This window comes from Dioscorea cayenensis, chromosome 11, assembly GCF_009730915.1.
Source record: "Dioscorea cayenensis subsp. rotundata cultivar TDr96_F1 chromosome 11, TDr96_F1_v2_PseudoChromosome.rev07_lg8_w22 25.fasta, whole genome shotgun sequence".
Classification (NCBI taxonomy): Eukaryota; Viridiplantae; Streptophyta; class Magnoliopsida; order Dioscoreales; family Dioscoreaceae; genus Dioscorea; species Dioscorea cayenensis.
Genome location: NC_052481.1, coordinates 7,327,287 through 7,338,452, shown reverse-complemented (window position 1 = coordinate 7,338,452; position 11,166 = coordinate 7,327,287). Strand labels below are relative to the sequence as shown.

General features: G+C 38.9%; 1 non-coding gene across 1 annotated transcript; it reads right to left on the bottom strand.

Annotated features, from left to right (window-relative positions):
* Positions 1-10,316: 10,316 nt before the first annotated feature.
* LOC120272781 lies at positions 10,317-10,422 on the bottom strand. The gene has a single exon (XR_005540317.1). It is a non-coding gene; the product is annotated as a small nucleolar RNA R71 (small nucleolar RNA).
* Between the last annotated feature and the right edge of the window lie 744 nt (positions 10,423-11,166).

Genomic DNA, 11,166 nt, shown 5'->3' with positions numbered 1-11,166 from the left:
AAAAGAAAAATATAGAATAAGGATTATTATTTTTATTAAAAAAATAGGAGCCATTACCAAAAGAAAATATAGAATCAGGGTTTTGATTCAAAACATAAAAAAAAGAGACATTCCGAAAAGAAAACATACAATTTGGATTTTGATTGAAAAGTATAAGACATTGTGTAAAGAAAACATACGATATGGGTTTTGATTTATATCTAGAAAATAAGAGACATTATGGGAAAAAAAAACATAGGATTAAAGCTTTGATTAAAAAATAGGAGACATTACGAATAGAAAACATTGGATTAAGTTTTTGATTTGAAAAATAGGAGGCATTACGAAATAAAAATAGAATTAGGGTTTTGTTTGAAAAATAAAAAAATAGGAGACATTCTGAAAGTAAGACATAGGATTGGGGTTTTGATTCAAAACCCAAAATAGGAGACATTACGAAAAGAAAACATAAAATTAAGGTTTCCATTCAAAACTAAAAGACATTCTGAGAAGAAATAATAGGATTAGGTTTTTGATTGAAAACCAAAATTTTGGTGGCATTCCAAAAAGAAAACATAGGATTAGGGTTTTAGTTGAAAAATAGGAGACATATCGAAAATAAGTATAGAAATAGGGTTTAAATTAAAAAGTAAGAGATATTTTGAAAAAACAGCAAAGGATTAGGGTTTTTCCTTCAAAACTAAAAAATCGGAGACATTTCCAAAAGAAACCATCATATAAGCGTTTGAGTAGAAAATAGGTGACATTTTGAAAGAAAACATAGGATTAGGGTTTTGACTGGAAACCGATAAATAGGAGACATTTTGAAAAGAAAACAAAGAATTAGTGTTTTGATTGGAAAATTAGGAGACATTGTGAAAAGAAAACAAAGGATTAAATTTTTAATTAAAAAAATAGGAGACATTCCGAAAAGAAAACATAGGATTAGGATTTTTATTCAAAAATAGAAGACATTGCGAAAAAAAAACATACAATTAGGGTTTTGATTCAAAAATAGCATAAATCGATAAAAACAAAATATAGAATTATGGTTTTGATTAAAAAAATATGAGACATTCCAAAAAAGGAAACAAAGGATTAGAATTTGATTAAAAACTAAAAAATAGAACACATTCTGAAAACAAACAAAAGGATTATGGTTTTGTTTCAAAATTAGCAGGCATTCCGAAATGAAAAAAAAGGAATAGGTTTTTCATTGAAAATAATAGACATTCCGAAAAGAAAACATAGGTTAATGTTATGAATCAAAACTGATAAATGGGAGATGTTAAGAAAACATAAACATAGGATTCCGGTTTTGTTCGTAAAATAAGAGACGTTCCAAAAAAGAAAACATAGGACTAGGATTTTGATTCAAATATAGTATGCATTCAAAAAAGAAAACATAGGATTATAATTTTGATTGAAAAATAGTTGGCATTTCGAAAGAAAAATATAGGATTAAGGTTTGGATTAAAAAATTGAAGACATTACTATAAGTAATCATAGGATTAGGGTTTTGATTCAAAAATAGTAGGCATTCCGGAAAAAAAAAAGGATTAGGATTATGATTGAACAATAGGAGACATCCTGAAAATAAAACATACAATTATTTTTTTAATTAAAAAATAGCAGACATTCCCACAGGAAAACAAAAAATGAAGATTTTGATAAAAAGTTAGGGCCATTCCAAAAAGAAAAAACTAGGAGTAGAGTTTTAATTGAAAAATAGTACACATTAATATAAGAAAACAAATGATCAGGGTTTTGATTCAAAAATAGTAGACATTGCAAAAAGAAAACATAGGTTTAGGTTTTTGATTGAAAAATTAGAGGCATTTCGAACAGAAAACATAGGATTAGTGTTTTGACTAAAAAATATGAGATATTTTTAAAAACCATCAGATTATGGTTTTGATTAAAAATTAGCAGAGATTTCTAAAATAAAACATAGGATTAGCATTTTAATTAAGAAAATGGGACATTCCGAAAAGAAAACAATGGATTAGGGTTTTGTGGTGCACTCTCCTCAAGTGTATGGGTCGCAAACAAGTAGTAAAGTGGTACCCAATGAGGGTAGGGTTGTCGAACCTCAGGGATTGAACTTAAAGTACAAACACTTCTTCCGATATCTAGTTAAGCAAGAATTAGGTTGTTTTAAAGAATAGAAATAAGCAAACAAGGAAAGAATAGATGGAGATGTCAGGTGATTAGGATCAAGTTTTAACAACAAGAGTAATGCCGCGGGAAGATTCCCACGAGCTATACCATACTGACTTGCTTTCAAGCCTACTAGGTACATTCTAAAGTTCAAGTGTGTGCTCACAAGCAATGTTGCATCTATAGTTCTCAAGTACACCAAGTTTTGCCAAGATAACTATACATTTCAAACACATCAAGTTTTGCAATCACACAAGCAATCACAACTATGGTAATTCATACATCGAGTTTTACCAAGGTAATTGTGCACAATCTAACACATCAAGTTATGTAACACAAGATTAAACTCATGAATCTAAAAGAACTCCGTAGACATTAAAAATAAGTAGTCAGAGCATACAAAGTATCACAGTTCATGTCCCGGGGCACAGTGGACGAATTCCCCCTCACGGACATGTACAACAAGGAAGATAAAGAGAAAGAACCAAAGGAATTAGACATAACTCCTTTCATCACAAGATAATCTTCCTAATCGAGTTATGATATGCTAATCCCACTTCCTTTATGCCTCTAACTCATTCTTGATCCCCTTAGAAGGTGTGGTGAAGGCTGATATTCTCTCTCCTCTATGTCCTCCCGGTGGAGAGAAGAATCCCCGAACAACGATGGGAGTTAAACCCTAAAATCTGGAGTTTAAAAGGGTAATTTTGTGCTTGACATGGACTAAGCACAGTCATGCTTAGATCGTGTTTCCTTGGTTGGTCTTTTGAGTGAATCGGCTGAGTGCTCGCCGGGATTTTCTAGTGGCAGGGAGCACGATCCTGCTTCGACCATGTTTCACTTGAGCACGATCATGCTAGGAGTGAGTAAAGCATTATTCCCCTGGTAGACATAAAATGCCTCAAACTTGAAATGTTTAGTGGAAGGAACACTCTGGTGCTCCGGTCATATTTCACTTGAGAGCACCCTCCTGCTTGAGTTTTTGCTGAGACATCCTCTATGCCGAGATAATAGTGGGAAAGAGAACTGATGAGTGCACTTTATATACATTTTTTCATACCCTTAATTCATCATTTTGCTTGTTCTCAAGTTTACTTTTAAACATGAGCAGTGCTATTATGGATATTTTTCTTATATGTGCAAAAATTGGGGGCATAGTACAATTTGGAATAAATTCAAGAAGAAAACAAGTAGATGTTCAAAAGGAGTTCAAGTACTCGAGCTTGACATGGGCTGCACACGCTCGTGTCATAGCCTCCGAAGTTCTCAGTCCAATGTGATACAGCAAGATTTTCTCTTAGAAGAACACATTCAGCTGTGACACGATCATGACACGATCGTGTCTATGCCTCCAAAAATCCCTGGCCAAGTGCGATTTTATTGAAGAATTGTTGACACGCGCTGGGTGCCTCTGACACGATCGTGCCCCTTCTACAGAACTTTCCAAGCAGAGACACTCCACTTCACTCAGCTCTTCCTCGACACGACACAGTCTGGATACGATCATGCGCAGACCGTGTCTAGCCCAATATCCCTCTTTATAACTCCAGTTTTTAGAGTTTCCTCTTCATCTTTGTTCGGGGATCTTCTTCTCCTCCGGGAGGGCTTTGATGAGGATGAAGATCAAGCTTATCCACATCCTATAAGGCATAAAGGAGCGAGTTGGATGCACAAGAGATGTGGTGCTATCACAAGGAGCTCGACATTGGAGGCAAACCTCATAGAGAAGGGAGTCATGTCTTCTTTTTCTTTATCTAGTTTTATCTCCACAATGTTGTACCCACCCATGAGGGGCTAGCCGGCCACATTGCCCCGGGGTGGGAACTTTGCTAATTTATATTCTTAAACACTATTGCTCTTCATGATTTACAGAGTCTTTTGGTTCTTGTGTTTAATCTTGTGTTTGAATAACTTGATATGTTTAATTTACATAGTTACTTAGGTAAAACTTGATGTGTGGATTGCCATAGTTGTGATTGTCGTGTGTGATTGCATAACTTGATGTGCATGAAATAATAGTTAGTTTAGTAAAACTTAGTGTAATTGAGAATAAGAGATGATTAATTGGTTTCGAGCACACTCGAGAACCCAAGAATGTACCCGATAAACCTTGAGAGTGAGTGAGCATTACCGAGTGCAGAGAGAACATCCCAGGGCATTGTTCTCTTCTGTTGACACTTAATCCAATTGCCTTTTATATCCATCTATTCTCTTTTCCTTTTCTCTTTTAATTGCCATTTCAGTTATTTGATCTCATCACCTATTCATTTTTCAGTAGAGTTTAGTGTTTAGTGATTATTTCTAGTCCAGTCCCTGAGGTTGGACAACCCTACCCCTCATGGGGTACCACTTTACGACTTGTGTGTGACCTGTGCACTTACAGAGAACACATCAAGTTTTTGGCGCCATTGCCAAGGATTGGAAACTGTTAAGAAAGCTTATAATCTGGTGTTCTATTTGTTTATATTGTCCATACTTGTGTATACATTTCTTCCCTTCATGTTCCTTATTTTATTTTTATTTTCTTTGCTTCGCTTCAAGTTTCTTTGAGCTTACATTCTTCTATTTTGTATATGTAGGTACAATTGCATGACCCATGGTAGCACCTCTACCCCACTAGCTAATCCTAATAGAGAAATAGAAAGAACTTTTATAAGAAGAATTCGTCAGATCAGTTTAAGTGAGACAGGATATGTTGAGATAAGTGTAGAAGTGGGTCAGGACAATGAAATGGCAATTAATCAACCATAGAGTTCAGATTTTGCATGGGCAAATCATGAGGGGGTTGGTTTAGGCATTGTCCGTCCTCCTGTTGCCGCAATCAATTTTTAATTGAAGCAAAATTTTATTCAGTTGCTACACCATATGTGTCAATTCGATGGGTTTCCGGACGAAGACCTATATGAGCACCTCAGAATTATTTTGGAAGTGTGTGACACTTATTGACAAGATCCCCTTGCGTATATCCGGCAAGTGCACGCGTTTGTCGAAGTAATAATCCCGGGTGAGCGGGTATCGAATCCACAGGGAGTAGGGAGTAAAAACACTTAATTCGATTCTTAGCTATGTGGAATATCAACAATGATAAGTGTGACAATGATTCAATTCTCAACCATTAAAAGAAACAAGTAAGAGAGCAAAAGTAAGAAGGAGGTAAGGCAATCGATAAAGATGGGGTACTCGGATGATGCTTCACCTAGGATAATTGCTTCAAGTGCAAGAACTCTTATTATGCTTCCTAATCAATGCAATGGTGAGTCGTGGAAATCCTTACATACATATTCCCAAATCTAAGGTCAACTATGCCTAAATCTATTCATGTCCTGGAGGAGAGATTAAATAACCTCTCAACCTCGCACTCGAATAAAGTTGCAATGAGCTCTACAGATTCCAGGTGATAAATCTCTTCCTAATTATAGACCTAATTAAGCCCTAGATACTAAGATCCCCTCAACGCTTCACTCCGTTTCACGCGCAACTAAGCCGCAGCGGAGATTCATCCCTTAGACCATTCACTCTATTATGGCCGTAAAGAACTCGAGGAACGGAGGTAGAATCTATCACGTCGGATGGGAAAGGGGACGCTCCTATACTTCTCGACTCACCCTCTCAACTCTCTCCAACCTAGCTTTGTCTAACTTTAGGGGAAATGTTCATACAATCAAGCATTCAAGGTTGGAACTCACAATAAACATCAATTTATTGAAAGCATAATAAAGAAGTTCAATGAAACGAATACATCTTAGGGTTCACAATCACCCAAGTACCCACTAGGGGTTTAGCTCTCCATGGAGCTAAGTACAATAAAAAAATCGAATGTAAAAGCAATGAATCCATAAAGAAACCCCCTCGATGGTCGTGTCGATGGTCTTGTGGAGAGTCCTCTACTCGTCGCAAGGGATCTTTTGTCCGGCCTAGGATACACCTTGCCAGATCGATGCCGACCTAAGCTCTCCCAATAACCTTCTTCCAAATGACGTGCGATGTCGGAGCCATAGAACCTCTCCAAAACCCTAGCCAATACATCTCAAAACCCTAGCTGAAGCCCTCTCTTAAGTTGGGGAAAAGATGGAGAAAAGAATACAAAAATCGGGGCTGATTCGGCTTTAAATAGGGTTGGAATCGGGCGACTACAAGGGCGTGGATGCTTCACGTGCCCGTGCGTAATTTCCACACGGGCGTGGGTAATTTCCACACGCCTGTGTGGATTATCTGAAACTGTCATTTTCGGCCGGCTGTAAACAGTAACTGCTACAGTATTTGTTACATTGATTTGCGGCAGTACCTGCTACAGTACTCTGCCAAAAAAATACTCCTGAATCCACTCTTCATCGAAGTAACATAAACGGACACATGTTTATGCCGTGGATCGCTTTGCTTCTTCAATGACAGATAAGTTGATGGAGATCTTGTTCTATGTGCATAAGTCGGAATGCTTGAGTGTGACTGCCCTTGTGCCCCTCCAAATGGTTGTGCAAACTCAAATACGGGGAGGTTGGCACACACTCTAGCATCTCGCACCCGACTTATATCTTCGTGTTTGAACTTAAGCAAGATTTCCTGTGTGCTCTAGGGATAAACTGCCCAACTCTGTAGGAATTCACACGCCCGTGCGGAAATTACCCACGGGCGTGTGACAGTCGCATGGTCGTTTACAGGGGTAGCCGCATGCCCCTGTGCCTTCTCTGGATGAGCTCGCAGTGCAAATCCATGGGCGTGCGGAAATTTCACACGCCCGTGTGTTTTCTCTGGATGCCTTAGAAAATTCTGCAGGCTCTGCAGAAATTTTTTTTAACATGTTTACACACTTAGAGCCTGCCCTAATATGTAAGTTTTACCAATGGAAAACATGTGAAATAGCTCAAACGACCAAAACTTCACCAAAACAGATGAAAGCACAAGATAACACCAACGGTCCACAAGAAAAGCATAGCAATGGCATATAAGAATCAAAACACTCAAGCTCTTATTCATGCAAACACTAAACTAAAGACTAGGAAAACAGTAATTGCTTGGGTTGCCTACCAAGAAGCGCTTGTTTTACGTCACTAAGCTTGACGTACCTCTTCTTTACCTTATGGAGGCTTGAAAAGAGTATGTTCCTCACGACTAGACATTGCATAGCTACTTCCCTTAAACCAAAAATTTGGTTGCCGGGGTGGAATATTTGTTGGAGAGTCCAACCATTTTACCTTTGGTCTCCAAGGAAACAATTTGGGTTGGGAATTGTCCAAGCTTAGCATAGGTGGGTCATTGGATGGTTTCAATCTCCTACCCACATGTTCTCACAAACCCAAAATCTCTTTCTTCCAATTTATGAATTGATCAATCCCAAAGAGAGATGCGTGTTCCATTACCTTAGTAGTAGCTTCTTCTTCAATTTCAACTTGAAAACAATCTGTCTTCGCCAACTCTCCTTGCATCATTTCTTGCTCACAAACATACTGTCCACTCAAACAATCATCATATTGAGTGAACGGTTCTTCTTGTATCCTCTCGATCTCGACAACATCATGCTCGTTCCGTCCCACTTCTTCATTGTCATTCACTACCACATCTTCTCTACAAGGAACTTGACTTGCTTGCTCAAATACTTGTTGTTCCTTGGAGAGTGTGTCAAGTATCCCTCCTAATTGATGCTCAAGGTTTTTATAGGAGGCTTCATGACATCTTCGTGTGGTCTCCATATTTTGCACACAGACATCAGATGCTTCAATAAAGTTAGATAATACTCTTTGTAACTGAAGTGCATCATCGCCGAGTATCTCACCCCTTTGACATTCCTCTTGAGGTGTCTCCCAATGTTGTTCACCATTATTCCATAATAAGTTCGGGTAGCCCACTTCAATTGGATGATAAGCGTTGCAACATGGAATGTTTTGTTGTCGTGAAGTAACAATTCTATCAACCTTTTTACTGAGAGCTTTGACCTGCAAATAAAGAGCAATGACTGGGTCAATCAACATTTAAAATCCTTGCAAGAAAAAGTAAGACATGACAAAAGAAAACAAATGAGAATGGGGAAGAATAAGAAACTGTGAAATAATTTTTTTTTTTTTAGAACAAATCAGAACGGTGATAGAGAAGAGATGTGAAATAGAATGAAGGGTAAATAGCTAAGAAAACAAAGAGCAAAGTATCTCTAAACGCCTACTCCCCGGCAACGGTGCCAAAAACATGACAAGATCCCCTTGCGTATATCCCGCAAGTGCACGGGTTTGTCGAAGTAATAATCCCGGATGAGCGGGTATCGAATCCACAGAAGTAGAGAGTAAAGACACTTAATTCGATTCTTAGCTATGTGGAATATCAACAATGATAAGTGTGACAATGATTCAATTCTCAACAATTAAAAGCAACAAGTAAGAGAGCAAAAGTAAGGAGGAGGTAAGGCAATCGATAAAGATGGGGGTACTTGGATGATGCTTCACCTAGGATAATCGATTCAAGTGCAAGAACTCTCTATTATGCTTCCTAATCAATGCAATAGTGAGTCGTGGAAATCCTTACATACATAGTCCCAAATCTAAGGTCAACTATGCCTAACTCTATTCATGTCCTGGAGGAGAGATTAAATAACCTCTCAACCTCGCACTCGAATAAAGTTGCAATGAGCTCTAGGGATTCCAGGTGATAAATCTCTTCCTAATTATAGACCTAACCCTTTGGTCGAGGCGGAAGGTCCCTAACCACAATTAAGCCCTAGATACTAAGATCCCCTCAACGCTTCACTCCGTTGCACGCGCAACTAAACCGCAGCAGAGATTCATCCCTTAGACCATTCACTCTATTATGGCCGTAAAGAACTCGAGGAATGGAGGTAGAATCTATCACGTCGGAGGGGAAAGGGGACGCTCCTATACTTCTCGACTCACCCTCTCAACCCTCTCCAACCTAGCTTAGTCTAACTCTAGGGGAAATGTTCATACAATCAAGCATTCAAGGTTGGAACTCACAATAAACATCAATTTATTGAAAGCATAATAAAGAAGTTCAATGAAACGAATACATCTTAGGGTTCACAATCACCCAAGTACCCAATAGGGGTTTAGCTCTCCATGGAGCTAAGTACAATAAAAAAATCGAATGTAAAAGCAATGAATCCATAAAGAAACTCCCTCGATGGTCATGTCGATGGTCTTGTGGAGAGTCCTCTACTCGTCGCTAGGGATCCTTTGTCCGGCCTAGGATACAACTTGCCGGATCGATGCCGACGAAAGCTCTCCCAATAACCTTCTTCCAAATGACGCGCGATGTCGGAGCCGTAGAACCTCTCCAAAACCCTAGCCAATACCCCTTAAAACCCTAGCTGAAGCCCTCTCTTAAGTTGGGGAAAAGAAGGAGAAAAGAATACAAAAATCGGGGCTGATTCGGTTTTAAATAGGGTTGGAATCGGGCGACTACACGGGCGTGGATGTTTCACGTGCCCGTGCGTAATTTCCACACGGGCGTGGGTAATTTCCACACGCCCGTGTGGATTATCTGAAACTGTCATTTTCGGCCGGCTGTAAACAGTAACTGCAACAGTGCTTGTTACATTGATTTGCGGCAGTACCTGCTACAGTACTCTGCCAAAAAAATACTCCTGAATCCACTCTTCATCGAAGTAACATAAACGGGCACATATTTATGCCGTGGATCGCTTTGCTTCTTCAATGACGGATAAGTTGATGGAGACCTTGTTCTATGTGCATAAGTCGGAATGATTGAGTGTGACTGCCCTTGTGCCCTTCCAAATGGTTGTGCAAACTCAAATACGGGGAGGTTGGCACACACTCTAGCATCTCGCACCCGACTTATATCTTCGTGTTTGAACCTTAGCAAGATTTCATCCAAAATCGGTGCATTGTGATCCACATTGGCTTCTTTCCTTCATAATTGGTTTCACAACCCTACCTGCATAAAAGTAACATAAAAACACACATATTAATGTAAAAACCGAGAAAAGTAATGCTTAACATAAGGAAAGAATGCTTCGCATTCATATCACACAAGCACTTATCAGTTATAAGGCGAGCAATTTCTCAGAGGAGGTTGTTCGTCTGAGACTCTTCCCATTCACATTGTGAGGAAGGGCCAAGCAGTGGCTAAATTCCTTGCTACCGGGGTCTCTCACTACATGGAAGCAGGTTTCTGAGGCATTTGTTGCTAGATACTTTTCTCCTGCAAAGATCACCAAACTCAGAAGCAATGTCTCTTTTTTTTATCAATTGAGTTTGAATCATTGTATGAGACATGGGAGAGGTATAAAGAGATGTTAAGGAAATGTCCACAGCAAGGTATTGTTGAGTGGATGTAAATTCAACTCTTCTACAATGGGTTGAACACTTCCACCAAACAAATTCTTGATTCGGCCAGTGGAGGTTCATTGTGTAACAAGTAACCTAGTGATGCACAAAAGATGATTGAAGAAATGGCAAACAATGGGTATCAATGGAGTTCGGAGATGAACAAACTGGTGAAATCCATTGGTATCTATCAAGTGGATGTCATCATGACTCTTGCATCACAGGTTGAGAAAATATCAAAGAGGTTAGACAATATGTAATCTCCATCTTTAGGTTCGAGACCCATTCAAGATAATTCTGACCTTTCATGTGATCCAAGTCTCTATTCCACTAGTGATGTAAGTGCGGGACAAATTGAGCACGTGGATTTTCTTGGTCGGAACCGTCGTTATCAGAATAATCCAACAACACTTACAATACTGTTTGGAAGAATCAACCAAATTTTTCTTAGAGTCAGCTAGGACAGGGTCAGTTAACGCAACAACAGTACAAGCCTCCACTTCAGGTTGCATAACAATCACCGTCTTCATCACCTTCAAATTCTTCTACTGATTTCACCAGTCTAATGACATGATTCATCAAGAGTGCTAAAACTTGATTTACCGGTTATGAAGAGATGATTAGAAACATAAATGCAACTGTGAGGAACTTGCAACATCAAGTAGCTCAAATTTCCAAGTTACTCAAAGAGAGACTACTGGGGACCCTCTAGAGCAACACCGTGGCTAACCCGAAGGAA